This window comes from Salvelinus alpinus, chromosome 24 (genome assembly GCF_045679555.1).
Source record: "Salvelinus alpinus chromosome 24, SLU_Salpinus.1, whole genome shotgun sequence".
NCBI classification, from domain to species: domain Eukaryota; kingdom Metazoa; phylum Chordata; class Actinopteri; order Salmoniformes; family Salmonidae; genus Salvelinus; species Salvelinus alpinus.
In genome coordinates this window covers 2,068,829-2,095,223 of record NC_092109.1, presented here as the reverse complement: position 1 = coordinate 2,095,223, position 26,395 = coordinate 2,068,829, and the positions used below count along the sequence as shown (strand labels likewise).

The 26,395-nt window shown below is 41.2% G+C and overlaps 1 protein-coding gene, 2 long non-coding RNA genes and 1 pseudogene across 3 annotated transcripts in view; 2 read left to right on the top strand and 2 right to left on the bottom strand.

Moving 5' to 3' along the window:
• The first annotated feature begins 635 nt into the window (after window positions 1–635).
• LOC139551677 (CCN family member 1-like) lies at window positions 636–9,650 on the top strand (annotated as a pseudogene).
• Window positions 9,651–13,577: 3,927 nt separating this feature from the next.
• On the bottom strand, window positions 13,578–14,884 carry LOC139552004 (uncharacterized). The gene is made up of 3 exons (XR_011670361.1): window positions 14,597–14,884; window positions 14,287–14,364; window positions 13,578–13,781 (listed from the first exon to the last, which is right to left on the bottom strand). It is a non-coding gene; the product is annotated as an uncharacterized lncRNA (long non-coding RNA).
• A 2,853-nt stretch (window positions 14,885–17,737) lies between these two features.
• LOC139552003 (uncharacterized) lies at window positions 17,738–21,551 on the bottom strand. Its single transcript, XR_011670360.1, has 2 exons — window positions 21,406–21,551; window positions 17,738–18,026 (listed from the first exon to the last, which is right to left on the bottom strand). It is a non-coding gene; the product is annotated as an uncharacterized lncRNA (long non-coding RNA).
• Window positions 20,744–26,395, top strand: part of LOC139552002 (LIM domain transcription factor LMO4-B-like) — a 35,982-nt gene continuing 30,330 nt past the window's right edge. Inside the window, exon 1 of the mRNA XM_071363342.1 lies at window positions 20,744–21,154. The gene's annotated coding sequence lies outside the window, so the exon portion shown is untranslated. The remainder of the gene's footprint in view (window positions 21,155–26,395) is intronic.

The following is a 26,395-nucleotide window of genomic DNA, read 5'->3' as shown; positions in this document are numbered from 1 at the left end:
TTAGGGACTTCGTAGCAAAGGGGGTGAATACATATGCATGCACCACTTTTCTGTTTTAAAATCCTCAATCTCAACAAAATAACCAATAATGGCCATGCGAAAACATTTTAAATTAAAAAAATTAAAAAGATACCTTATCAACTGTGAGACCTGTCAACTGTGGGACCTTACATAGACAGGTGTGTGCCTTTCCAAATCATGTCCAATCAATTTACTTTTCCACAGGTGGACTCCAATCAAGTTGTAGAAACATCTCAAGGATGATCAATGGAAACAGGATGCACCTGAGCTCAATTTCGAGTCTCATAGCAAAGGGTCTGAATAGTTAGATAGTTAGTTATATAATCTACATTGTCATTATGGGGAATTGTGAGTAGATTGATGAGTTAAAGAACTATGTAATACATTTTAGAATAAAGCTGTAACCTAAATAAATGTGGAAAAAGTCTAAACTGAAAAGAGGCTAAACTGGCTAAACTAGCTGAACTATGCTAGTTTTCATCCTCATTGTCAAACTTCATAAATACTGCACCCTCAGTTTCAAAACTCATTTGCTAGTTATACAATCATGTAACTAAGTCATTTGCTCGAAAGAAATTCACATATATTGTTTTGTTTGAAAGTCATGACTGGTTTGAGCCATCTGTTGTGTCACAAGACAACGGTGGCGAAGGATATCGTTGCTACTTAACGTGGATCCAAGTTCAGTTTTGAGTTCCACCAGCATCATTGGTGTAGGGTTAGCTGGACATTTGGTCTTGGAAATGTGACAACGGGCAGCCTATACCCGTTTGGCTCGATGGGATATGTAGTGATTTTGCCAACACAGACAGATATGTACAGTCTTGTACCCTTAACCTTTTTTTAAACAGACTATCGTGTGATTAAATTGGAATGCCACAAGTTAATTGACACAAGAAAACTTGAGGAAATACCAACTCTACAGAGTGCCAATGGCTACAATGAATGTCTAAATTACTTCTGGACACGAAGGGCCCACAGAGTTCCTCCTCACCACTCTGACACATCAGTCCAATCAAAGTTTCCAGGCATAAGACATTGATTTTTCTTTGGCCAATGACAATGAGCCTTCTTGGGCGGGCACTTCTACTTTAAATCAATGGAGCACTGAAGAGGGGCTTTTTCTGGCTAGCTCTCCCAACAGGTGCTACAGTGTCCTCATGAGTGACAGCACCCTGAGCCAATCACACGCAACCAGAGAAGATCAAAGATGCCTACGCTCTGTACTTTTTCTGCCCCTCTACCACAGAAAGCACCAAACGAGAATGAAACAGCTGAATTTTGGAGCTGCCTTACTCAACGAAAATTGCAAGATAAAACATTTGGAAAAGTTGGAACATTTACCAAAACAACAATACAATGGGAAGGCGATCACGTACGCTTTATTAGTTGAAGCTATTTTTTTTACTGATGATATATTGTGACATGAAAAAACAGAATTTCCCCCACGTGACGCATCGACACTGCTTGTGTAGAACAGGCTGCCAGATTGGATGAAAGCATTGTTCTAAATCATATGACCTCTTTTTGTACACTCACAGTTTAAACGATTAGGATACTAGGATACACATTCAGATCATTTGGAGAGGAATCCCTGCTCAGTGTTAGGTTAATATATGTAGCTCAAATCAGCTATTTAAAATAAGCCTTTTACCTGTGGATAACCAAGAGGGCTTTAGTAGTATTTGGGTGGTTTAATCTCTGGGTAAATTTATTCAAGGTATCCATTTTATTCCCAAAAAATATTCTGGATATTTCTGGATATTTCCTCAGGCATTGCACAAACCCTCCTCTGCGGGGGCTTCTAACACCAAATGCATGCCCATCCCCAGTTCCCTGCAGTGCCCACACCACACCAACTCTCAATCCTCACGCTTTGTTTCCCAAGTGCAGGGTGGATGCCCGCGGCAGTGCTCGGGCCCCGCCTCACCGCCTTCATGCCCACCGGGCGTCAACTGGGTGACCGACTCCTGTGGCTGCTGTAAGGTGTGCACCAAACAGTACAACCAGGACTGTAGCCCCAGCCAACCGTGTGACCACATCAAGGGCCTGCACTGCCACTTAGGGCTTGGAGGTGACCCAGAGACAGGCCTGTGTCGAGGTAAGGGCATGGACATGGACATCGACATGACCTCGGGTTAAGGAGGGTGGGACTGGACACATTTATGCTGTAAATGACATTTCCTATCCACCTTCTGATTGGCACTGATAATTCTATTGACAATGCTAAGACTAATGAATATAAGTATATGTACAAAAGCAACAATGATTGTACAACAATGATTTAGCCTCATCGTTATAACCTTGTGCCTCTGTTGTATTGCTCCTGTCCCAGCTGAGGCCATGGGTCGTCCCTGTGAGCTGAATGACCGGGTCTACCAGCACGGGGAGGACTTCCAGCCCAGCTGCCAGCACCAGTGCAGCTGCATGGACGGAGTGGTGGGCTGCATGCCCGTGTGCCTCCAGCCAGGTACCCTTGCCAGACTGGCGCTGCTCCCGGCCCCGGCTGGCCAGGTTGCCCGACCGCTGCTGCGAGGAGTGGCTCTGTGACGATGACAACCAAAAAGGTTGACTATGGTCCATTGCCCTTCCCACCCCAGAACCCTGATCTGGACAGCAACGAGCTGCTCATGGCTCCCACTCCATGGGACTCAAGTGCTGAGGGCCCATATCAAGGTACACAATGATGCCCACTTTTTGATGTACTATACATTTTGTATCACTCAGATGAGAATGGTGTTCCCCATGCTCCATGATTGGCCCTCTCTTCTTACAGAGTGGATCTCCTCCCCACATTCCCATACCTTATTTTCCTCAACCTGCAAACCACTGACTGGTCGCCTTGCTCAAACACCTGTGGGTTGGGCATTTTCAGCCGAGTAACCAATAGCAATGCTGAGTATCGATTGGTCAAAGAGACACGACTGTGCCAGCTCCGGCAGTGTGATCTTGGCCCCACCCCTTCTTTCAAGTTAAGGCATGGACAATGTGTGAATGAACGTACACACTTTTTCAATGACAAGAAACACAATAGTCCTAGATCAACAAATACATGTACCACTAGACAGGTAGTAATTGTACCATGTGTAATTCACAGCTATCCTCATGGTAGGATGTATGTATTCTGACCTTCTTCCTACAGAAAGGGAAGAAGTGCCAACGCACAATATCCCCTCGTAAGCCTGTCCGGATCACGTTTGCCAGCTGCTCTACGGCGCGCCGGTATCGTCCTCGTTCCTGTGGCTCATGTGCTGACAGCCGTTGCTGCACTCCTTCTCTGACGCGCACAGTGTGCCTTCGCTTTCTCTGCCCCGGCGGCCGGCAGGACTTTACCAGCAGTGTCATGTGGATCCAGTGCTGCCGCTGCAGTCAGAGCTGCCAAAGTCGAGGGCTTGACTCCCCAGGCTCCCTCAGTCTCCCCAACGACATTCATACATTCACTCACTGAGCCCTACGCCTAAAGCCTAGCACTTGCCAACATTCTCTCCCCAAGAAATTGCCCTTTCCCTGACCCCAGCACTCGACTCAAAGGTTCACCTTTGCCCTAATCTCAGGCGCCTTCCCTCGTTCCAATAACTTTTCCTGTTCCCTAACCCCGGGGTTTACCGCTGCGGAATCCTCTTTACCCAAGGACTCACCCTTGCTTTGTCTCCAGTCCGTGTTCCTTTGCATCAGCCCTCACTCCTGCCCTCGCCCCATACTGTTTTACCCTTACAGCTGTCTTTTTGTGTACCCGACACTTTCTCTCTCTCATTCCCTGACTGTCTGGAGTGGGTGGTACCTCCCAATAATTCCACACCCCAAAAATAAGCACCTCCATCTAACTTCAGCGATGGACTGACTGACTTTTAAAGACAGTTCGGGGTGATTGTGTTTTATATTGGAATGGTGAATTTTACACTGTGGGACTTTGTACTCATGACTACCAAAGGAAGATGAGAAAAGTTGGACTAAATATTAGACAGGCATGTCTCTGTATGGAATCTCACTGAGAGACATACTGTATGTTTACGTAGCATGAACATTCCCTTCTGACAAAGTTATCTTTATAACCTTTGACCATTTTCACTTGTATTTTATGCCTTTGTTCAGTAAGTGACATATCTGTGGCCAATAGAGATCGTTTGTGCAAGGATGCACACTATCAACGGACCTATGAAATTTGATGGGCAACAATTGAAATGCACAGGTGTTCATGGTTTACACTTGGAAATATGAAACATTAGGTTTATGACAGATGCTTTAAAATGGACCTTTGTAAGTTATTCATGATTTATTATTGTACTGATGACTTGTAAATATGTATTTACATACTTTGTACAGTTAGGCATTGTTGATTTGTCATTAAGTTAAACTAGCTGAACATTTTGTTAATTACAGGCGTATTCTAAAATGGATTCAATTATTTTTTTCTCAATTTACACACAATACCCCATCATGACGAAGCGAAAATAGGTTTTAAAAAATGTTTGCAAATAAAAAATGTTTTTTTAAAGAAATAGCTAATTTACATAACTTTGGGGTGGTAGGTAGCCTAGTGGTTAGAGCGTAGGGCCAGTAACCGAAAGGTGGCTGGATCGAATCCCCGAGTTGACAAGGTAAAAAAGGCAGTTAACCCACTGTTCCCCACTAGGCCGTCATTGTAAATAGGAATTTGTTCTTAACTGACTTGCCTAGTTAAATAAAGGTTCAATTAAAACATTTAATTTAAAAAACTATTCAGACCCTTTGCTATGAGACTCGAAATTGAGCTTAGGTGCATCCTGTTTCAATTGATCATCATTGAGATGTTTCTTCAACATGATTGAGTCCACCTCTGATAAATTCAATTGATTGGACATGATTTGGAAAGGCACACACCTGTCTATATACAGTTGAAGTCAGAAGTTTACATACACTTAGGTTGGAGTCATTAAAACTCGTTTTTCAACCACTCCACATATTTCTTGTTAATAAACTATAGTTTTGGCAAGTCGGTTAGGACATCTACTTTGTGCATGACACAAGTCATTTTTCCAACAATTGTTTACAGACAGATTATTTCACTTATTATTCACTGTATCACAATTCCAGTGGGTCAGAAGTTTACAAACACTAAGTTGACTGTGCCTTTAAACAGCTTGGAAAATTCCAGGAAATTATGTCATGGCTTTAGAAGCTTCTGATAGGCTAATTGACATCATTTGATTCAATTGGAGGTGTACCTGTGGATGTATTTCAAAGCCTACCTTCAAACTCAGTGCCTCTTGGCTTGACATCATGGGAAAATCAAAAGAAATCAGCCAAGAGAAAACAAATTGTGGGCCTCCACAAGTCTGGTTCATCCTTGGGAGCAATTTCCAAATGCCTGAAGGTACCACATTCATCTGTAGAAACAATAGGTCTCAATTATAAACACCATGGGACCACGCAGCTGTCATACCACTCAGGAAGGAGAAGCTTTCTGTCTCCTAGAGAAGAACGTACTTCGGTGCAAAAAGTGCAAATCAATCCCAGAACAACAGGAAAAGACCTTGTGAAGATGCTGGAGGAAACAGGTACAAAAGTGTCTATATCCACAGTAAAACGAGTCCTATATCGACATAACCTGAAAGGCCGCTCAGTAAGGAAGAAGCCACTGCTCCAAAACCGCCATGAAAAAGCCAGACTACGGTTTGCAACTGCACATGGGGAAAAATATCGTACTTTTTGGAGAAATGTCCTCTGGTCTGATGAAACAAAAATAGAACTGTTTGGCCATAATGACCATTGTGATGTTTGGAGGATAAAGGGGGAGGCTTGCAAGCCGAAGTACACCATCCCAACCATGAAGCACGGGGGTGGCAGCATCATGTTGTGGGGCTGCTTTGCTGCAGGAGGGACTGGTGTACTTCCCAAAATAGATGGCATCGTGAGGGAAGGAAATGATGCGGATATATTGAAGCATCTCAAGACATGTCAGGAAGTTAAAGCTTGGTCGCAAATGGGTCATCCAAATGGACAATGACCCCAAGCATACTTCCAAAGTTGTGGCAAAATGGCCATGGTATTAGAGTGACCATCACAATGCCCTGACCTCAATCCTATAGAAAATTTGTTGGCAGAACTGAAAAAGCGTGAGCGAGCAAAGAGGCCTACAAACCTGACTCAGTTACACCAGCTCTGTCAGGAGGAATGGGCCAAAATTCACCCAACTTATTGTGGGAAGCTTGTGGGAGGCTACCCGAAACATTTGACCCAAGTTAAACAATTTTAAGGCAATGCTACCAAATACTAATTGAGTGTATGTAAACTTCTGACCTACTGGGAATGTGATGAAAGAAATATATCATTCTCTCTACTATTATTCTGACATTTCACATTCTTAAAATAAAGTGGTGATCCTAACTGACCTAAGACAGGGAATTTTTACTAGGATTAAATGTCAGGAATTGTGAAAAAACGGAGTTTAAATGTATTTGGCTAAGGTGGATGTAAACTTTAAACATCAACTGTAAGGTCCCACAGTTGACAGTGCATGCCAGAGCAAAAACCAAGCCATGAGGTCGAAGCAATTGTCCGTAGATCTGGGGAATTGTACCAGAAAATGTGTGCAGCATTGAAGGTCCCCAAGAACACAGTGGCCTCCATCATTCTTGAAACATAAGTTTGGAACCACCAGGACTATTCCTAGAGCTGGCCACCAGGCCAAACTGAGCAATCATGAGAGAAGGGCCCTGGTCAGGGAGGATGACCAAGAATCCGATGGTCACTCTAACAGAGCTCTAGAGTTCCTCTGTGGAGATGGGAGAATCTTCCAAAAGGACAACCATCTCTGCAGTTCTCCACCAATCATGTCTTTATGTTAGAGTGGCCAGACGGAAGCCACTCCTCAGTAAAAGACACATGACAGCCCACTTGGAGTTTGTCAAAAGGCACCTAAAGACTCTCAGACCACGAGAAACAAGATTCTCTGGTCTGATGAAACCAAGATTGAACTCGTTGGCCTGAATGCCAAGCGTCACGTCTGGAGGAAAACTGGCACTATCCCTACGGTGAAGCATGGTGGTGGCAGCATCATGCTGTTGGGATGTTTTTCAGTGACTAGTTAAGATCAAGGGAAAGATGAATGGAGCAAAGTACAAAGAGATCCTTGTTGAAAACTTGCTCCTGAGAGCTCAGGACCTCAGACTGGGGGAGGTTCACCTTCAAACAGCACATTTACCCTAAGCACACAGCCAAGACAACGCAGGAGTGGCTTCGGGACAAGTCTCTGAATGACCTTGAGTGGCCCAGCCAGATTTGAACCCGATCGAATATTTCAGAGACCTGAAAAAAGCTGTGCACCAACACTCCCCATCCAACCTGACAGAGCTTGAGAGGATAGGAGAAACTACTGTGGGAGCTGAATCAGAATTAGTTAGGTAACATAGATAAATAAGATGTTTTATTTACATAATATGCTTATGTGAGATACTTGTCATTAGAATGTCTCCTTTTGGACTATACTGTTGGCAGTTGCACTTTTCCCTTCTCAGCTAGGGAAAAGTCACTTGGGGCCCAAGAGGTCAGGCTTGTCTTCATATGTGAATGTATCTGTTAAACCTTGTCCAGTACGAGGTGAGTAATCGCTGTTCTGATATCCAGAAGCTCTAGTCGGTCATAAGAGATGGTGGCAGAAACATTATGTACAAAATAAATTACAAATAATGCGAAAAAACACACACAATAGCACAATTGTTTTTTGAGCAACATGATGATGTGGCATGCTACACTTGGCATCTTGAAAGTCCTATATTTTGAAAACATCATTGCTGACATGCAACATATTTTGGGACTACCAAGAGTGGACTAATTAAAAAATAACAAAAGATGGTTCAAATTTGATCGTGATATGACTTGTGAAATAATTCTTATTTTCAATGACGGCCTAGGAACAGTGGGTTAACTGCCTTGTTCAGGGGCAGAACGACAGATTTGTACCTTGTCAGCTCGGGGATTCGAACTTGCAACCTTTCGGTTTTATTTATTTATTTATTTCACCTTTATTTAACCAGGTAGGCAGGTTGAGAACAAGTTCTCATTTACAATTGCGACCTGATCAAGATAAAGCAAAGCAGTTAGACACAAACAACAACACAGAGTTACATATGGAGTAAAACAAACATACAGTCAATAATATAGTAGAAAAATAAGTCTATATACAATGTGAGCAAATGAGGTGAGATAAGGGAGGTAAAGGCAAAAAAAAGGCCATGGTGGCGAAGTAAATACAATATAGCAAGTAAAACGCTCTACCACTAGGCTACCCTGCCGCCCCACATCATTGGAGGAATCAGACTCATCACTTGGGTCAAGAAACAGTCTCCAATCCTTATCTTCAAGACACCCCTCCATTTGTTCAGCTTCATCCAAGTTCTCTAGTGGCCGAGAAAGGAATATTAGAAAACAATACGGTTTTGGAAGCACCTTAACACCATATTGGTAAGAACATATAGGGGATTTGAATTAACATGGACATAGTGTAGCCAAGAGGTTTAGATCTATGACAACCAAAAACATGACTAAAGATAAAACACTAGTTCTACTAGTAATGTAACATGACTTATGATTGGTGAAAATTCTGCATGCAGTGGAGTTTAGACAGATGTTAATGTCCCCTTAGACCACATACTTTCTCATGAGACTGCAGACTGTGCTTAAAACCTCTTAAGGATCCGCCCCTTTTCACCTAAAATGACATACCCAAATGACATTTTGGGTATGTAGCTCAGGACCTGAAGCAAGGATATGCATATTCTTGATTCCATTTGAAAGGAAACACTTTGAAGTTTGTGGAAATGTGAAATTACTGTAGGAGAATATAACACAATAGATCTGGTAAAAGATAATACAAAGCAAAAAACATTATAAAAAAAAAAAAAAATGTAGCTTTGAAATGCAAGAGAAAGGCAATAATGTATTATTCTAGCACAGGCGCAATTTAGATTTTGGCCACTAGATGGTAGCAGTGTATGTGCAAAGTTTTAGACTCATTCAATTAACCATTGCATGTCTGTTCAAAATGTTGTATCAAATGTGCCTAATTGGTTTATTAATAACGTTTCAAGTTCAAAATTGTGCATTCTCCTCTTTCACTGAAATAGCTACTGTAAATTGTACAGTGCAGTTAGATTAACAAGAATTTAAGCTTTCTGCCAATATCAGATATGTCTATGTCTTGGGAATTGTTATTTTTACTTACCACCTCATGCTAATCGCATTAGCCTACATTAGCTCAACCGTCCCGCAGGGGACCCACATCCTGTAGAGATTTTTAAAAGGTAGCTACATGTAATCTAAAATATAATATTCTGAGTTGCAGTCACTTTTGAGGACCCAAGCTTAAGTACACAGTACAAATATGCTAAAAATATGAAATATTTTGACGTATTTCCGATTCAACAAAACTGTATGAATAAGACTTGAAATGATTTACATGCTTTCTAAAAAATGGAACTGCATTTAATCTAAAATGTAATCTACGTTATCCCCGAAAGTAATAATTTATCATGAGAAGATCATAAACAATAACAAGTAATGCTGCATACTCCAAGAAAGGTTACAATCTCACCATTCTGGTATATTTTTTTTATAAAATGCTGAGGTGTAGTCACTGTTGAGGACACGAACTCAAGTACACAGTACAAATATGATAAAAATATGAAATATTTTATGACTTATTTCCTATTCAACAAAACTGTATGAATAAGGTTTGAAATGACTTATAGTATACAGTAATCCCTCGTTTATCGCGGGGGTTACGTTCCGAAAATGACCCGCGATAAGTGAAATCCGCGAAATAGAAAACTTCTTTTTTTTTTACAATTAGCAACTATTACATGTATACAAATACAGTGACTCACGTGTAGGCCGTTTCACTGCTCTTCAGACTGGGCCGCTGCATCCTGACTGCGCTCTGCAGTGTTCTCTTCTTCTGAAGCCCGCGGTGCAGGTGTGTTTGTTCGGGAGAAGAGCATAGTGATAGGCAGCTGTTGTCGCTCTTTTTTCTTCTTTGCAAAAAGATCCTTGTACACCGACATGCCACCATCGATTACGTTGGAGAACTGTAATGAACGGCTCATCAAAGGGTCCCATTCCTCAGCTACTCGCTTAAGTTCAGTGGCCATTCGCACCATGGTTGCTAAGCGACCAAGCGTTAGTCCTTCCTTCCTTCCTGGCCAACTTAATGTAAATTTGCCAAGCTGTTTTATGTACGTACACATAACTGCACGAGACGACAAAATGATAGCACAATTCGTAGCATGTTTTGATACAAGAAGCGGGAGTGAGTTTTTAGCGAATCAGAATGCAGAGCACAATGCACCAAAAAAAAATAAAAAATGCATTATGAAAATCCGCGAAATAGCGAATCCGCGATAAGTGAACCGCGAAGTGGCGAGGGATCACTGTAATCAAATTATAAAAACCATTAACCAAAAACCATAAGACTTCACCTTCCTTATACTGTAACTGAAAATGCATCTGTATGTCTGGTTTTAGAGAAAATGTACATGTTTTCTAAAGGTCTCTCTTGATCAAAACATCTGCCCCCACTGCTGTGAAGATCACACTCGCCTTTCATCTCATATTAATCTTGCCAACAGAAAGATTTTTTTTGTTTCAAATCAAATTATTTGATATTAATGGTTATAAATTGATGAAACCACTCTCTCCTGCTGCGCTACGATGTAAGGATTCGAGACAAGTGCTTTGTCAGTGGCTGTGACATAGGATTCAGCCAGGCACAAAACATATACTACTGTGTCTGTGGGAACCAGGGCTATCGCTCAATGCCATGACTATGAAAATGATATATTCTGAATCAGGGGAGGATGGAGAAAAATCCCCCGCTTTTTTTCTGGTGAAAGTTTTTTTTAATTCTCTGGCATTCAATCGTCAATAGCTCTCAAACAAAGTGTGCCATGACAATGAAAATGATATATTCTGAATAATGGGTGGATGGAGAAAAATCCACAGTTTTTCTGTTTGTATAATTATATATTATTTTATCCAGCAATGATTCGGGATATAAACTCAGCAAAAAAAGAAACGTCCCCTTTTCAGGACCCTGTCTTTCAAAGATAATTCGTAAAAATCCAAATAACTTCACAGATTTTCAGTATAACGGGTTTAAACACAGTTTAAATGAACCATAACCAATTCATGAACATGCACCTGTGGAACGGTCGTTAAGACACTAACAGCTTACAGACGGTAGGCAAATAAGGTCACAGTTATGAAAACATAAGACACTAAAGAGGTCTTTCTACTGACTCTGAAAACACCAAATAAAGATGCCCAGGGTCCCTGCTCATCTGCGTGAACGTGCCTTAGGCATGCTGCAAGGAGGCACGAGGACTGCAGATGTGGCCAGGGCAATAAATTGCAATGTCCGTACTGTGAGACGCCTAAGGCAGCGCTACAGGGAGACAGGACGGACTGCTGATTATCTTCGCAGTGACAGACCACGTGTAACAACACCTGCACAGGATCAGTACATCAGAACATCACACCTGCAAGACAGGTACAGGATGGCAACAACAACTGCCCGAGTTACACCAAGAACACACAATCCCTCCATCAGTGCTCAGACTGAGAGGCTGTACTGAGGGCTTGTAGGCCTGTTGTAAGGCAGGTCATCACCAGACATCACCGGCAACAATGTCACCTATGGGCACAAACCCACCGTCGCTGGACCAGACAGGACTGGCAAAAAGTGCTCTTCACTGACGAGTCGCAGTTTTGTCTCACATGGGGTGATGGTCGGATTCACATTTATCGTCGAAGGAATGAGCGTTACACCGAGGCCTGTACTCTGGAGCGGGATCGATTTGGAGGTGGAGGGTCCGTCATGGTCTGGGCGGTGTGTCACAGCATCATTGGACTGCGCTTGTTGTCATTGCAGGCAATCTCAATGCTGTGTATTACAGGGAAGACATCCTCCTCCCTCATGGGGTAACCTTCCTGCAGGCTCATCCTGACATGACCCTCCAGCATAACAATGCCACCAGCCATACTGCTCATTCTATGCGTGATTTCCTGCAAGACAGGAATATCAGTGTTCTGCCATGGCCAGCGAAGAGCCCGGATCTCAATCCCATTGAGCACGTCTGGAACCTGTTGAATCGGAGGGTGAGGGCTAGGGCCATTCCCCCCCAGAAATGTCTGGGGACTTGCAGGTTCCTTGGTGGAAGAGTGGGGTAACATCTCACAGCAAGAACTCGCACATCTGGTGCAGTCCATGAGGGGGAGATGCACTGCAGTACTTAATGCAGCTGGTGGCCACACCAGATACTGACTGTACTTTTGATTTTGACCCCCCCTTTGTTCAGGGACACATTATTCCATTTCTGTTACTCACATGTCTGTGGAACTTGTTCAGTTTATGTCTCAGTTGTTTTGTTCATACAAATATTTACACATGTTAAGTTTGCTGAAAACAAATGCAGTTGACATAGTAATGAACATGTAGAGGTTGGGAGTCGGGACGAGAGACAGGCAGGCAGCGTTTCTCAGCCAGTCGAAATCATCAATCACCTGGCATAATTTTAAATGGATATATACAAAGAAATGCAAATTGAAAAAAGGTCAAACGAAACAAAGTGCAGCTAGTTTGCAGTCTTCACATCTTCAGTGTTTGAAGTGATTGTGTTAACGGTGTTGTTGGCTAGCTCCTCTGAACAACAGTGTCCTGAAGAGAGAGCACATTTTCTATGCCATCGGCTCATTGTTATGGATGTATCCAAATAAATTTCACTAGAAAACAGATTAAACAAATGCAAATGCAGCTACTGTTGTTATTATTTTGGGGGGATGTGACTAAGTTAGTCGTAGTTGTCTAGCTAGCAAGCAAGGGATAAGAACGTTGCCAGCCAGTATGGTAATGGAACATTTAGAACGAACGTAGATACAGAACAAAAAGACTGAACAACTGGGTCACGTCTCTAGCAACCGAACCGATAGAACGAACGACCAGCCGGCTTGGGTAGCAACCCTAGATTTGTGTCAGGACTATATCTTGTCAAAGGATGAAATAGTATGAATAAATTAACATTTAATAAAAATATGTCAATCAGTATTTGAATATGGTGGTAATCCGTACCAATATATCCTCCAAACACCGGCTTATCGAGCATTATCACTTAATTGCATCATTCACCAAGAGAATCTGTGTGTGGGTAAATAGATATTCAATAGAAACAAGTGGCACATATGAAAATCATAACTGGCAGATCGTTAGAAATGGTAGGGTAAATTGGCACTCCACACAAAAACAGTTGTCGACCCCTGAGGTAGACAGTGATTGGGAGTTAAGGAGCAGAGGTAGGCCAAATCAACTGTTGTCACTGTAAATGCAACTTATTGATCTGTATTTGTATTTAAGTTTTGTATTTATCAGTACAACTTTATCTGCCTTTATCTGTATAACTTTCCATGCATCATTGTTCTGTTGTCTACTGTAACAAAGTTAAAAGCAAACTTTAATTTATACCTCTTGATTAATTCATAATTTGAAAAAATCCATCATGTTAACAGTTGAAACACCACCAACCGTATTGAGCAAAAATTATGAGTTTTAATCTGGTACGTTTGGACAAGTAACAAAACAAACAACAACAGTCTTATTTCTCAGCTGTCATTTAACTAACTAATTACTATAGACCAAGAAAGTCTTCAGCTAAAATTGTATGTTGCAATCGGAATACTGGATGTTGTTGACAACGTAGGCATGGATGTTGTCAGTGCCAACACAGGTGTACCTGAAAGACAAATACATGCACCAATGCATTAGCAATAATAGCCATTATTATAGCCTAAAGTTTGAGAAAGTTCTCAAAGGAAAACCTGCATCATATTGGATGTTTTTGAATATATTACACACTGCTGTGTTTCCAGATGTAACAAAATATTTTACTGGTGTATGTGCAAAGCATATGCAAAATTGTTTTATCCATTATCTTAGCTAACACGTTTCATGTCAAAATGCACATTGACTGTGTTCCTTCATGCCCCTCACACAGACATAGAAGCTCTCAACCCAGCATGACAGAGATATTGTCCTGGGAAATCAGCTAGTTAGGCTTCCTCTTGAATTTGAGCGCTACAGGGTAGGGTTGAGAAGGAGGTGAAAATTACAAGGGCTCATATTTAGGAAGTTACAAAGAGGTGGGACTTGATCCTTGATCAACACTCTAAGACACTTTATGAATATGGGCCCAGGGCATGAATTGACACTGGTTTTATTCAGTGACAATGTTTACTCACCCTCTTCGGGTATGGATCAGTTTCCCCAACTCTGCAAAGCTCTCTCTGATGGCTGGCTCCACTTTTGCGACCTCTCCCCTGGTTGAAAGAAAATGATGCAACATCAGAGTCTAGATTAGAAAGTACAACAATAGTTATGGACTTCCAAACAAAAGTCATCATACTTTCCATACTGTCCGTAACATTGTAATGTTAGGTTAGAGCAAGGCATATTGTCTTTGAGGTCAAATACATGCTGCTAGCTAGGAGTCCAATTAATGTTCAACATAGCTTTGACTAGTTTGATATCAAATTATGTAGTTATACTGACCATTTGTATGTGATGTGAACCTCCATTAAAGCGACCCACGTTGACACAACAATGAGAATTGGGTTCTTGATCCGTCCCATTTTCTTGACTACCAGTGGAACTAGCTGGTAAATCAAGTGCTTGGCCAAACCCATTCGGGAGAAGAACGAAAATCATCTTCTCCCCCGAGAAAAGCCTTCAATGCAGTTATTTGCTGTTCTTTCAATTAAGTTATGCCCTTCAGTTCTGACATGATACTGCTACAGCAGCGGTTAACAGCAACCTCCAGTCATTGTTGTTATGATTTTCGATTTTCGTTGTCATCAACAATTTAACCACCCCCACAGATTATCAGAGGATGCTGATTGGTCTGGCCATACGGTGGACGGAAGGGAGGGTCTCAAACGGTTTGAGTCTGATCGTGGCCAGATTATATCGATGTAGCGAAACAGATAGTAAACCTGCCGAGATCAGGATGGCTCGTATGAGGCTAGCAAACCGCTCTCTCAGGCGCCGTTCTATTGGGTTGAGATCTGGTGACTGAGACACACACACACCCTTTAAAGCCCCTATGCTCCTTTCAGACCCCTCTTTCAAAGTCACCGAAATCTCTTCTTTTAACCATAGCAGCCAAAATAATGGGCAACTGGGCATTTTTAAACATGACCCTAAGCATGATGGGATGTTAATTGCTTTATTATCTCAGGAACCACATCTGTGTGGAAGCACCTGCTTTCAATATACCTTGTATCCCTTATTTAATTTGTGTTTCCTGTATTTTGACAGTTACCTGTAAATTTGAGTGATGGGATAGATGCAGAAGCCCAGAGCCAGTGGGAGATACTTGGGAATGATAAAGCAACAACAAATGCATGGAGTAGCGTGGGAAGTATACCAACCGTAAAATGACAAGAAGATGATAAGAGGCTACAAACATGCATGTGCGATGAGTTATTGTTTCTATATGCTTAAACGTTTGTGTATTATTTATATGCTTTGGAAAGAAGAAATATTTCAAATGTAGTTTGATTCTCTCAGACCATTGAACTTCTATTTGGATGAATGAAAATGATAATGGACTGTTATTATTTGAAGTGTTAGTTTGATTATGTGATTGAGCTGGCTTAGTATTTGACATGTCATTGGATTACTGTATTAGGAGGAGCACTTGTGAGATAAATCCACAAGGTGTCGCCCAATACAAATGATTGACTCTTCATAGAGCTAAACCTGAGTTAGTGTATGAACTGGTATTTGGTCTGCACAAATGTTTGGATTAAGCTATGGAATGAAATGTCTTTATTTTTATTGGCACAATAAAACAAAGGTTCAATTGAGGGAAAATAATTTAAACACGAGAATAAGAAAGTAAAGGGTACTCACCCGTAACCAAGTCAGTGGTGGAAAAAGTAACCAATTTTCATACTTAAAGGTAAATACACCAAAATGACTCAAGTAAAAGTGAGTCACCCAGTAAAATACTACTTGAGTAAAAGTCTAAAAGTATTTGGTTTTAAATATACTTAAGTATGAAAAGCACATGTAATTGCTGAAATATACTTAAGTATCAAAAGGAAAACTATACATGTTTTACTCCTTATACTGTATAAAGCAAACCAGACAGCAAATCATTTTATTTATTTAACGATAGCCAGTGGCATGCCCCAACACTCAAACATAATTTACAAACGAAGCATGTGCTTATTGAGTCCACCAGATCAGAGGCTGTAGGGACGACCAGGGTTGTTCTTTTGAGTGTGAATTAGACAATTTTCCTGTCCTGATAAGCATTCAAAATGTAACAAGTACTTTTGGGTGTCAGGGAAAATGTATGAAGTAAAAAGTAAATCATTTTCTTTAGAATGTAGTGAAGTAAAAGTAAAAGTTGCTAAAAAATATAAATAGTCAAGTAAAGCACAGATACCCCAAAAAACGACTTAAGTAGTACTTTCAAGTATTTTTACTTAGGCCTACACTCAGTGGTGTAAAGTATTTATGTCACAATCGTCATGTACAGCATATTTGATCTAGGGACTGCCAACACAACAGTTGTTTGACGCATGGCAATTTAAAGTAGTTCTAATTATGCACTGTTGTTCAGCTCTCTTTTATGTTTGAAATAGACAAAAGGCAGGTCTCTCGCCCTTTGAGTATTCCCTGGGGTATCAGCCCCTGCTCTTCCCTGAGCAAGAGGTCGGCATACCTTCGGCCCAGATGTTTGTCCGCCGCTGTCGTCGTACCTGGAAGAGAACCCGGTCAGCCTTCTCAAGACCACCTCCAAGTATTGACGACAAGCGGACCGCCACCGGACCCCGGCTCCCCGGTATCGTCTCGGGTAGAAGGTATGGCTGTCCACCCGATACCTGCCCCTCCGGGTGGAGTCCCGCAAACTTTCCCCCCGGTTTATCGGCTCTTTCCCCATCGCCAGTGTCATTAGCCCCTATGCTGTTCGTCTTCTGTTGCCCCGTACCCTCCATATACATCCCACTTTTCATGTTTTTAAAATCCAACCGATGTCTCACAGCTCTTTGTCTCCTTTTGTTACATTTACATTTACATTTAAGTCATTTAGCAGACGCTCTTATCCAGAGCGACTTACAAATTGGTGCATTCACCTTATGATATCCAGTGGAACAACCACTTTACAATAGTGCATCTAACTCTTTTAAGGGGGGGGGGTTAGAAGGATTACTTTATCCTATCCTAGGTATTCCTTTATTTATTTATTTGTTACTTTGACACTGTCTGCATCTGGGTCTTCCCTAAAACGTGATAGATCTTTCCTCTCAAAAGCAGCCCATCATGTCCCTCATTGTCCCGAAACAATACACTAGTTTGTCTCTAAACTTTTAGGTCTCAATCGGTGGACATCTTTACACACAAAGGCGTGTTGCCCTACATCTCTTCCACAAAAACTGTCAAATGTTAACACCACAACCATGTCTTTCCAGGAGATGTGCATTACCAGCAAATCTTCTGCAAGAGGTCCAAACAGTTGATGGTTAAGGTCTACACCACTTCAGGCAATCTTATCCAGCTGGCAAATTTGTCTGCCTTTATGGATTGACAGAAAATATTTATATAAGCGGTATAGGGCTCTGTAGCATCAAACAGTCATGCAGATATATCCAAAGAATATTTAAAAGATAAAATACAAGGGAGTGAGTGTGCAATACAATATTTAAGACATGATGACAGACACCTGTCTCACCATTCCAAAGAAAAATACACTAAGTTCAGAAAACACTTGTCACTGTGGAAGGAGGGTTGTCATGGTAAAACTGCCATTCAGCTGCTCTTGAGTAATCTTCAACTTGAAATCCAGCATAATGTCCAATCCAGCGAGAGGGATACAGTTCACGGGATACAGTTCTGCTACAATGACACACACAGGCAAAGGAATTCTGTTTCTCAACAAGGATCCACTCCAGGAAGAAGCACATGGTATTGTCTGTAAGACAAAAAAACATAATAAATGATTCTGCATTGCACAGTTTGAACAAGAGCTGGACTTTCCCAGCAGAACAACATTAGGGTAGACTAGTTGAACATGCATACATAGGCATAGAGATTACATTTAGAACAATCTCTATCCTAATAGAAAGAAATATGTCATAACCTTCAAACTTTGCACAGATGTACATAGGTAGGTAAGCAGACAGTATCTAGCTACTGTACAGCCATGTCTAACAGGCATGCTTAGGCAAATATTTTTTATAACAAAACCAGCTTATCAGTTTTAGAGATTTACAACAATTAAAGTGTTGAATTATTGTTCTCCTCGCTGTTAGCTAGTAAACTTAACTAGCTAGATTGCTGGATAGCCAATCATTGTTATTTACATCTGTTTGGAATCCTATCTTGTGTCTTGCTTATATCTTGTGATTTTCAAACGCATCCACAGTCATAATCATAACTATTGTCAACCCTCGTCAATTATGTTATATAGCTAGCTAGTAAAACTATTTACAGTTGCTAGTATTGCACATGTTTGCTAAAAAGTTACAAATGGGAGGTCCGGCGGGGCATAGTAACAAGTTAGCAGGCGCCTGGCTAACTAGCTAGCCAATGCTAGTCATATGCTAACTTTTGCCCGTAAACCTAGCCTTAGGTAGCTAATTTGTATAGTAACCATATCTACGACTAAAAAGTGAAAAGGTTTACAATCGTGATACAATAGATCTCCGATTGTAAAATCTCTTCTATTTTTGTCATAGACATGGCTACCAGTAACTAGCAACCTACCTAGCTGTCTTAGTTAGCAAACATAAAATGTATTTGATTTCCCACACCCTGTAACACAGTAGTATGTTAGCCAGCAATACACAATATGTGACCCCCAACAGCTGGATTCGGTACAATGAAGAACATTTTTAAATGCTGTTTTTTACATTGGACAAAAGTCGAGACTCAGAGCTAGAAAATGGTCTATCATACACTGCAGTTGAGGAACAACGGGAAAGTAATTCTGCTTTTTAAGTTGATAAACTTGTAACCACACTTTTGAGAAACTGGCCCTTGAATGTTTTGGTACACCTACTGGAGAACTCTTCTTTGTCTACACCTATTCAGCATCATTCACACCCTCATACGCCTTAGCCCCACCCATCACTTTAAGGATTCACATGCCATGTGCTAAATAACCAAAGATTTCAAGACTAAATGTGGTAAAAGTAGTAGCCTACAATAAGGAAAAAACTCCAGGTAAAAATACACTTTATCTAGTCCTCCTAATCTGATTTTGGTACAGGTCATGTTGATCTTCACATTACCATTTCAGGTAAAAACACACTATATAAAATCTATGTTTATTTGTCACATGCACAGGACACAGAAGGTGTAAACGGTACAGTGAAATGGTTACTTGCATAGTAGCAAAAGTTTCCCCAGATACACTTGTATAAATTGACGGGTCATGTGAAAGAAATTCTATAACCACCCCCCAGCCACATGTAGCTAAGTGGATGGGTCACTATTGTTTAGACATGTACACATCTTCATGAAATACAATAGATGGTCGTAATCACCCCAAGACACCTGGTTAACTTGATGGGTCATGTAATCATCTGGTGAAGTGGAGTCTTTTGTTTAGACAGCTAGCTAGCTATCTAAACAATGAACTGGGATAATCCCAACTCATACTAATACCAATACAAACATTGTCATAGCTGCAGGTAGATAAAGCTAACAAAACTAGGTTCAATGTTATCTAGGTAACACTAGGCTATAACTAGCAATACAAATGGATTCTGATTCGAATACTATTTATACATAGATCATACACGTAAAGTTAGTCAGCGAGCCAGCAAGCTAACGCTCGCTAGCTAGCAAACGGTACGCTTTAACTTGCAATGAAAATCACTTTGACAAAATTAGAAACATATCATACAGTACATCTTGTTTGGCCAGCATTGTGTCACGTCTTTCCGGTTCACATTGACCGTGGCATGTGCAGAACGTATCCCATCACAACTTTGTCCAACTGAATGTCGATAGTGCCTGCTGAATTCAATGCATCCCCTTACAAAAATGTACCATGGCAGTAAAATGAGAGAAAAAAATACCATGATAGGGTGTATCATTTGGCATGCGAATCCCAGACCTCCTGGGCAATTATGTGTGAAACATCTCACTGACCTAGAAATGCCATGGACATGATGAAAACAAGACCAGATTACCCTAGGGCGAAATTCCCCTTTAAGGATTAATTAATAGCTTTTTCAACATTGCTCAGTGGTGGTGATTATGGACTATTTAAAACAGCCCCACAAATAAGCCAAAATTCCTTAAACAGACATCTAACTCTTTGATTACACCGACAGCGTCATTGCGCAGAAATAGTACGCAGCATCATCTGGACATGTATGCAACAAATGTTCAACATTCACCTTCTGCTACCATTTCTGTCAAGCCGTCTACGCATACAGTTTGACGCATATGTTCGATACATCCAACGCATGCACAGCAACTGCCTCTGCAAAGCAACGCTGCGAGGCAAACGCAGAGTTTAATTGGAATTGACTGTAATTCTGGTGTACCAAAATGCAAAACACTGTCGGTGTGATCGAAGCATTCTGTCAAACGCCACACACCCCCTTGATGTTCAATGGCTGCTGGGGCTGAACCTCGAACGCGTCATAGGAGGCGTGATTTCAATTTGTGCTCCCTGTTGGCTTTGAACTAAGGAGTAGCTCCGCCTTCATATCACAAAGCGGTGTATAGCCATGAACAAGAATCACATTCTATTAACAGAGCTCGACTGTCTGACATGAGAAACACTTCATTCCCCATATGTAGCCTAATGGTTCACATGCCTATTTGAAATCCCATGAAGTCGGCCAACACAGTATACAGTAAGGAAACAGATTTAGCCTAGCCTACTTCTGGACTAGTCTGCATGATCTCCAAACGGAATACTAAACAACTGTTTGAAGTTGTTACATCTTGAGAACGGCAACAGTCGATCATTGCAGCGGTCCACGAATTGGTTGAAATCGCTTACGCCTCGTGTTGTGACACGCGCCACCATCGTGATCATTTCTTCGCCTTGACTTCACATAAAACTACCACGACGGAAAGGTGAGCAGCGGATGACATTTATCCACTTTTTTTTTTTTACCAACGTCCAATATCGTTAAAAGTTGCAGCCTGTGGTTCGGACGACTGTTAGACTTGTACATAGTAATGCATTTATGGCTATAATTGGAACATGTTGGTCCCCGTTTCTAGCCTATGTCTGACATGTTCGGACAGATTCTTGAGCGTAAGTTATTCGTCCGTGATTCTACATTTCCCTCTTTCCGGTGGTGAAAGTGGAGAACATGACTCACTTTTACCACTCATCGTTGCACACATCTCTTAACGGTTCGTCCATGCTGTTCTTGGAGGGGTGGGTGGGTGTCTTGACTTGACTGCATCACAGCTGCAAGAGAGCACTTATACAATGGGGAGTTGTGCTCCGTAATGGTCATTAACCGTTTGTAATGAAGCAGGGATGGGTGTATTTATGGCCCTTGAGCGCATTATTAAACGAGAAGGATATATTACTAATCTGCCTTGGTGGCAAGCGGGCCTGACCACTGCTCACTGTAGGCCTGCTATTGGTACTATTTATAGTGTCTGTTAATGGTACAGTCATGCTTTTAATTATAAACGACTTCCCCTCGCTTGTGTGAGCAGATTATTTGTTCATTTAAACTGAGGAGTTGGGTTTTGACAGGTTTTCATTAGTGTAGGTTTACCTAAGGCAGAGGGAGCAATGCGTCTCTACAAAGTGACTGGTGAAATTTGAACGGAGCCACTGATATATGGGACTTGTTGATGCACATGAATTGAAATTAAACAAGATAAGGCCAACATGCCTTAGCCTACAAAATGCCTGGTGGTCTTATAAAACAGTTAGTACTCACCATATGTTGAGAAAATAAGGTTATATAGGCCTATACTACCTAGGTAGGTGCTTCTCCAAAGAAGATTATATGATTGGGAGATGAGCATCAAATTGAACATGGATAATATGACAGCTCCCCACTTCTAAGGAAACCCGTCAATGTATACTGAACAAAAATATAAATGCAACATGCAACGATTTTGCTGGGTTACAGTTCATAAGGAAACCAGTCAATCGGCACAGCCATGCCCCAGCCAATCAGAATGGCTTTATTACAGACAGAAATACTCCTCAGTTTCATCAGCTGTCCGGGTGGCTTGTCTCAGACAATCCCGCAGGTGAAGAAGCTGGATGTTGAGGTCCTGGGCTGGTGTCGTTATATCTGGTATTTACTGGATGCACTGCCAAATTCTCCAAAATTATGTAGGAGGTGTTTTTTAGTAGAGAAATGAACATTAAATTATCTGGCAACAGCTGTGGTGGACGTTCCTGCAGTCGGTATGCCAATTGCATGCTCCCTCAACTTAAGACATCTGTGGCATTGTGTTGTGACAAAACTGTACATTTTAGTGACCTTTTATTGTACAAGGTGCACCTGTGTCATGATCATGCTGTTTAATCAGCTTCTTGATATGACACACACGTCAGGTGGATGGATTTTCTTAGCAAAGGAGAAATTCTCATTAAAAGGGATGTAAACAGATTTGTTCACAACATTTAGAGAAATAAGCTTTTTGTGCATATGGAACATTGCTGGGCTCTTTTATTTCAGCTCATGAAACATGGGACCAACACTTTACATGTTGCATTTATATTTTTGTTCAGTGTATTTCTCCCCAAGTGAATAATTCAATGAAGAAGAGCCAAATGCAATTGTGTATCGGCAAGTGAACTATTATTTGCTCTGTCAACCTGAAACCAGATGCAATCCATCAGTCTGTACTCAGACAGCCACGGTATTGTGTTCCTCCTCATTAGCCTCTGTTTTTAATCAGTCTATTACTAGAGCGGAACAGCGCTGTCTCTTCTCCTCACTAACCTTTTTGTTTTGCTTGATAATTCATTTATCATGAAACACTGCAACGGAGACCAAGGTTATTACAAATCAGAGCCAACAGATGCTTATTTCTCGATAATGACTCCAGTTTATCAGAGGAAAGAGCGTAAGTAGCCTAGTCAAAGACAGATTGCCAGGCAGACTCAAACTTTAATCTAAACAAATATAACTCTGTCACCCCCCCCCAAAAAAATGTTTTGTCCTTTAGTGTGTGCCACTCTTTCCTCTGTCTGGTACGCTTGCGTAGACTTTCCTAACTCCATTTTCTCTTTTTTTGTATTTAGAAAGCCAAGATGCTCCTTTGCCTGGAGAAATGCCCTACCTTGTTTTTAGCGATAGGCTCTGGTTACAGATCGGCATTACAGAGTTGTGCAAAGTTCTGCTTGGAGGTGATAAGAAGGAACACTAAGTCCTTGTGCCCTCCAAACTAGGTGGGTGTCTAGTGTGTTCAGTGGGGAGATGAGCTTGTCTAAGTCCCGTATAGGCTAATGTACAGTTGAAGTCGGAAGTTTACATACACCTTAGCCAAATGCATTAAAACTCAGTTTTTCACAATTCCTGACATTTAATCCTAGTAAAAATGCCTGGTCTTAGGTCAGTTAGGATCACCGCTCTATTTTAATAATGTGAAATGTCAGAATAATAGTAGAGAGAATGATTTCATGTATTTCAGCTTCTATTTCTTTCATCACATTCCCAGTGGGTTAGAAGTTTACATACACTGAATTAGTATTTGGAAGCATTGCCTTTAAATTGTTTATCTTGAGTCAAATGTTTCAGGTAGCCTTCCACAAGCTTCCCACAATAAGTAGGGTGAATTTTGGCCCATTCCACCTGGCAGAGCTGGTGTAACTGAGTCAGGATGTAGGCCTCGCTCGCACACGCTTTTTCAGTTCTGCCCACACATTTGACAGGATTGAGGTCAGGGCTTTGTGATGGCCATTCCAATATCTTGACTTTGTTGTCCTTAATTAATTAAGCCATTTTGCCACAACTTTGGAAGTATGCTTTGGGTCATTGTACATTTGGAAGACCCATTTGTGACCAAGCTTTAACTTCCTGACTGATGTCTTGAGATGTTGCTTCAATATATCCACATCATTTTCCTCCCTTATGAATCCATCTATTTTGTGAAGTGCACCAGTCCCTCCTGCAGCAAAACACCCCCACAATATGATTCTGCCACCCCCGTGCTTTATGGTTGGGATGGTGTTCTTCGGCTTGCAAGCCAAGCCTCCCCCTTTTTCCTTCAAACAGAACAATGGTCATTATGGCCAAACAGTTCTATTTTTGTTTCATCAGACCAGAGGACATTTCTCCAAAAGGTACGACTTTGTCCCCATGTGCAGTTGTAAACAGTAGTCTTCCTAACTGAGCGGCCTTTCAGGTTATGTCGATATAGGACTCGTTTTACTGTGGATATAGATACTCAGAGGCACTGTGTTTGAAGGTAGGCCTTGCAATACATCCACAGGTACACCTCCAATTGACTCAAATGATGTGAGTTAGCCTATCAGAAGCTTCTAAAGCCCTGACATAATTTTCTGGAATTTTCCAAGTTTTTTAAAGGCACAGTCAACTTAGTGAATGTAAACTTCTGACGCACTGGAATTGTGACACAGTGAATTATAAGTGAAATAATCTGTCTGTAAACAATTGTTGGAAAAATTACTTGTCATTCAAAGTAGATGTCCTAACCGACTTTCCAAAACTAGTTTGTTAACAAGAGATTTGTGGAGTGGTTTAAAAACGAGTTAATGACTCCAACCTAAGTGTATGTAAACTTGCGACTTGAACTGTAATTGTTGAGGCTTGCTCTGCATTGAAATATCTCCCCCTCTGAAGATGATGATGACATCCCTGAGGCTGTCTCAGATCTTGCCTTGTGCTGCAAAAGATGAATAAATGTTTATTTGCATTTAAGAGATTAGTTCTCTTTTTTTTGCGAGGTTATTTTGGCTCTTAGTGTACGGCGGACATTTCTGCAGGTGTGTGTGTGTCTGTCTGTGTGATTGCGTTCGCTGTGCAAATACATTCGCCGCAACTTGTTGCAGGTACGGCAAGGAATGCTAAAATGTTTTTGCTGTTTATGCTCTGCAGCTCTGCTGTTTATGAATTCAAGCCTATCAACTCCCGAGATTATCCGATGTGAAATGGCTAGCTAGTTAGCGGGGTGCGCACTAATAGCGTTTCAAACATCACTCACTCTGAGACTTGGAGTAGTTGTTCCCCTTGCTCTGCATGGGTAACGCTGCTTCGAGGGTGGCTGTTGTCGATGTGTACCTCGTTCGAGCCCAGGTAGGAGCGAGGAGAGGTACGGAAGCTATACTGTTACACTGGCAATACTATAGTGCCTATAAGAACATCCAATAGTCAAAGTTATGTGAAATAAGAATGGTATAGAGAGAAATAGTCCTAAAATAACTACAACCTAAAACTTCCTACCTGGGAATATTGAAGACTCATGTTAAAAGGAACCACCAGCTTTCATATGTTCTCATGTTCTGAGCAAGGAACTTAAATGTTAGCTTTCTTACATGGCACATATTGCACTTTTACTTTCTCCTCTTCTGCATTTTTTCAACCAAATTGAACATGCTTCATTATTTATTTGAGGCTAAATTGATTTGATTGATGTATTATATTAAGTTAAAATAAAAGTGTTCATTCAGTATTGTTGTAATTGTCATTATTACAAATATATTTCAAAAATCGTCCGATTTAATCTGTATCGGCTTTTTTTGTCCTCCAATAATCCGTGTCGGCGTTGAAAAATCATAATCGGTCGACCTCTACTCTCAATAGGCATAAGCTATTTTCTAGTTAATGAGATGTTTTTTACGAAAGGCATTGTCCATCTATCAGAAGACATTTGCATCGCTAAAGGCTACAGTGGTAGACATGCGTGCATCGCACACACACCGATGAGACGGGCTGTCCCGTGTCGCTGCTTCTTCTGAAAGTTGCAGGAAATACGAATCACTGATCTGTGATAATGGCGCGGGAGGGGATGGCTGCTGTTTTACGGTCTCCTATAGTTTTTTTTGAATTGTTTGTTACTTATTTTGTACATAATGTTGCTGCTACCGTCTCTTATGACCGAAAATATATTCTGGATATCAGAACAGCGATTACTCAGCTCGAACTGGACGAAGATATTTTATCTTTAATGAGTCTGACGCGAAGGATATACTGCTTTTCCGAGACCAGGTACAAATCCCAGTCATTCGCATGAAGAAAATACAGAAATATAGGGGGCTGAGATCGGGGTGCCTTGTGAGAATTTGTCAGCGAGTGGGTAACCCGCCTTTACCATCTGTTCTATTGGCCAATGTGCAATCACTGGAGAACAAACTAGATGATCTCCATTTGA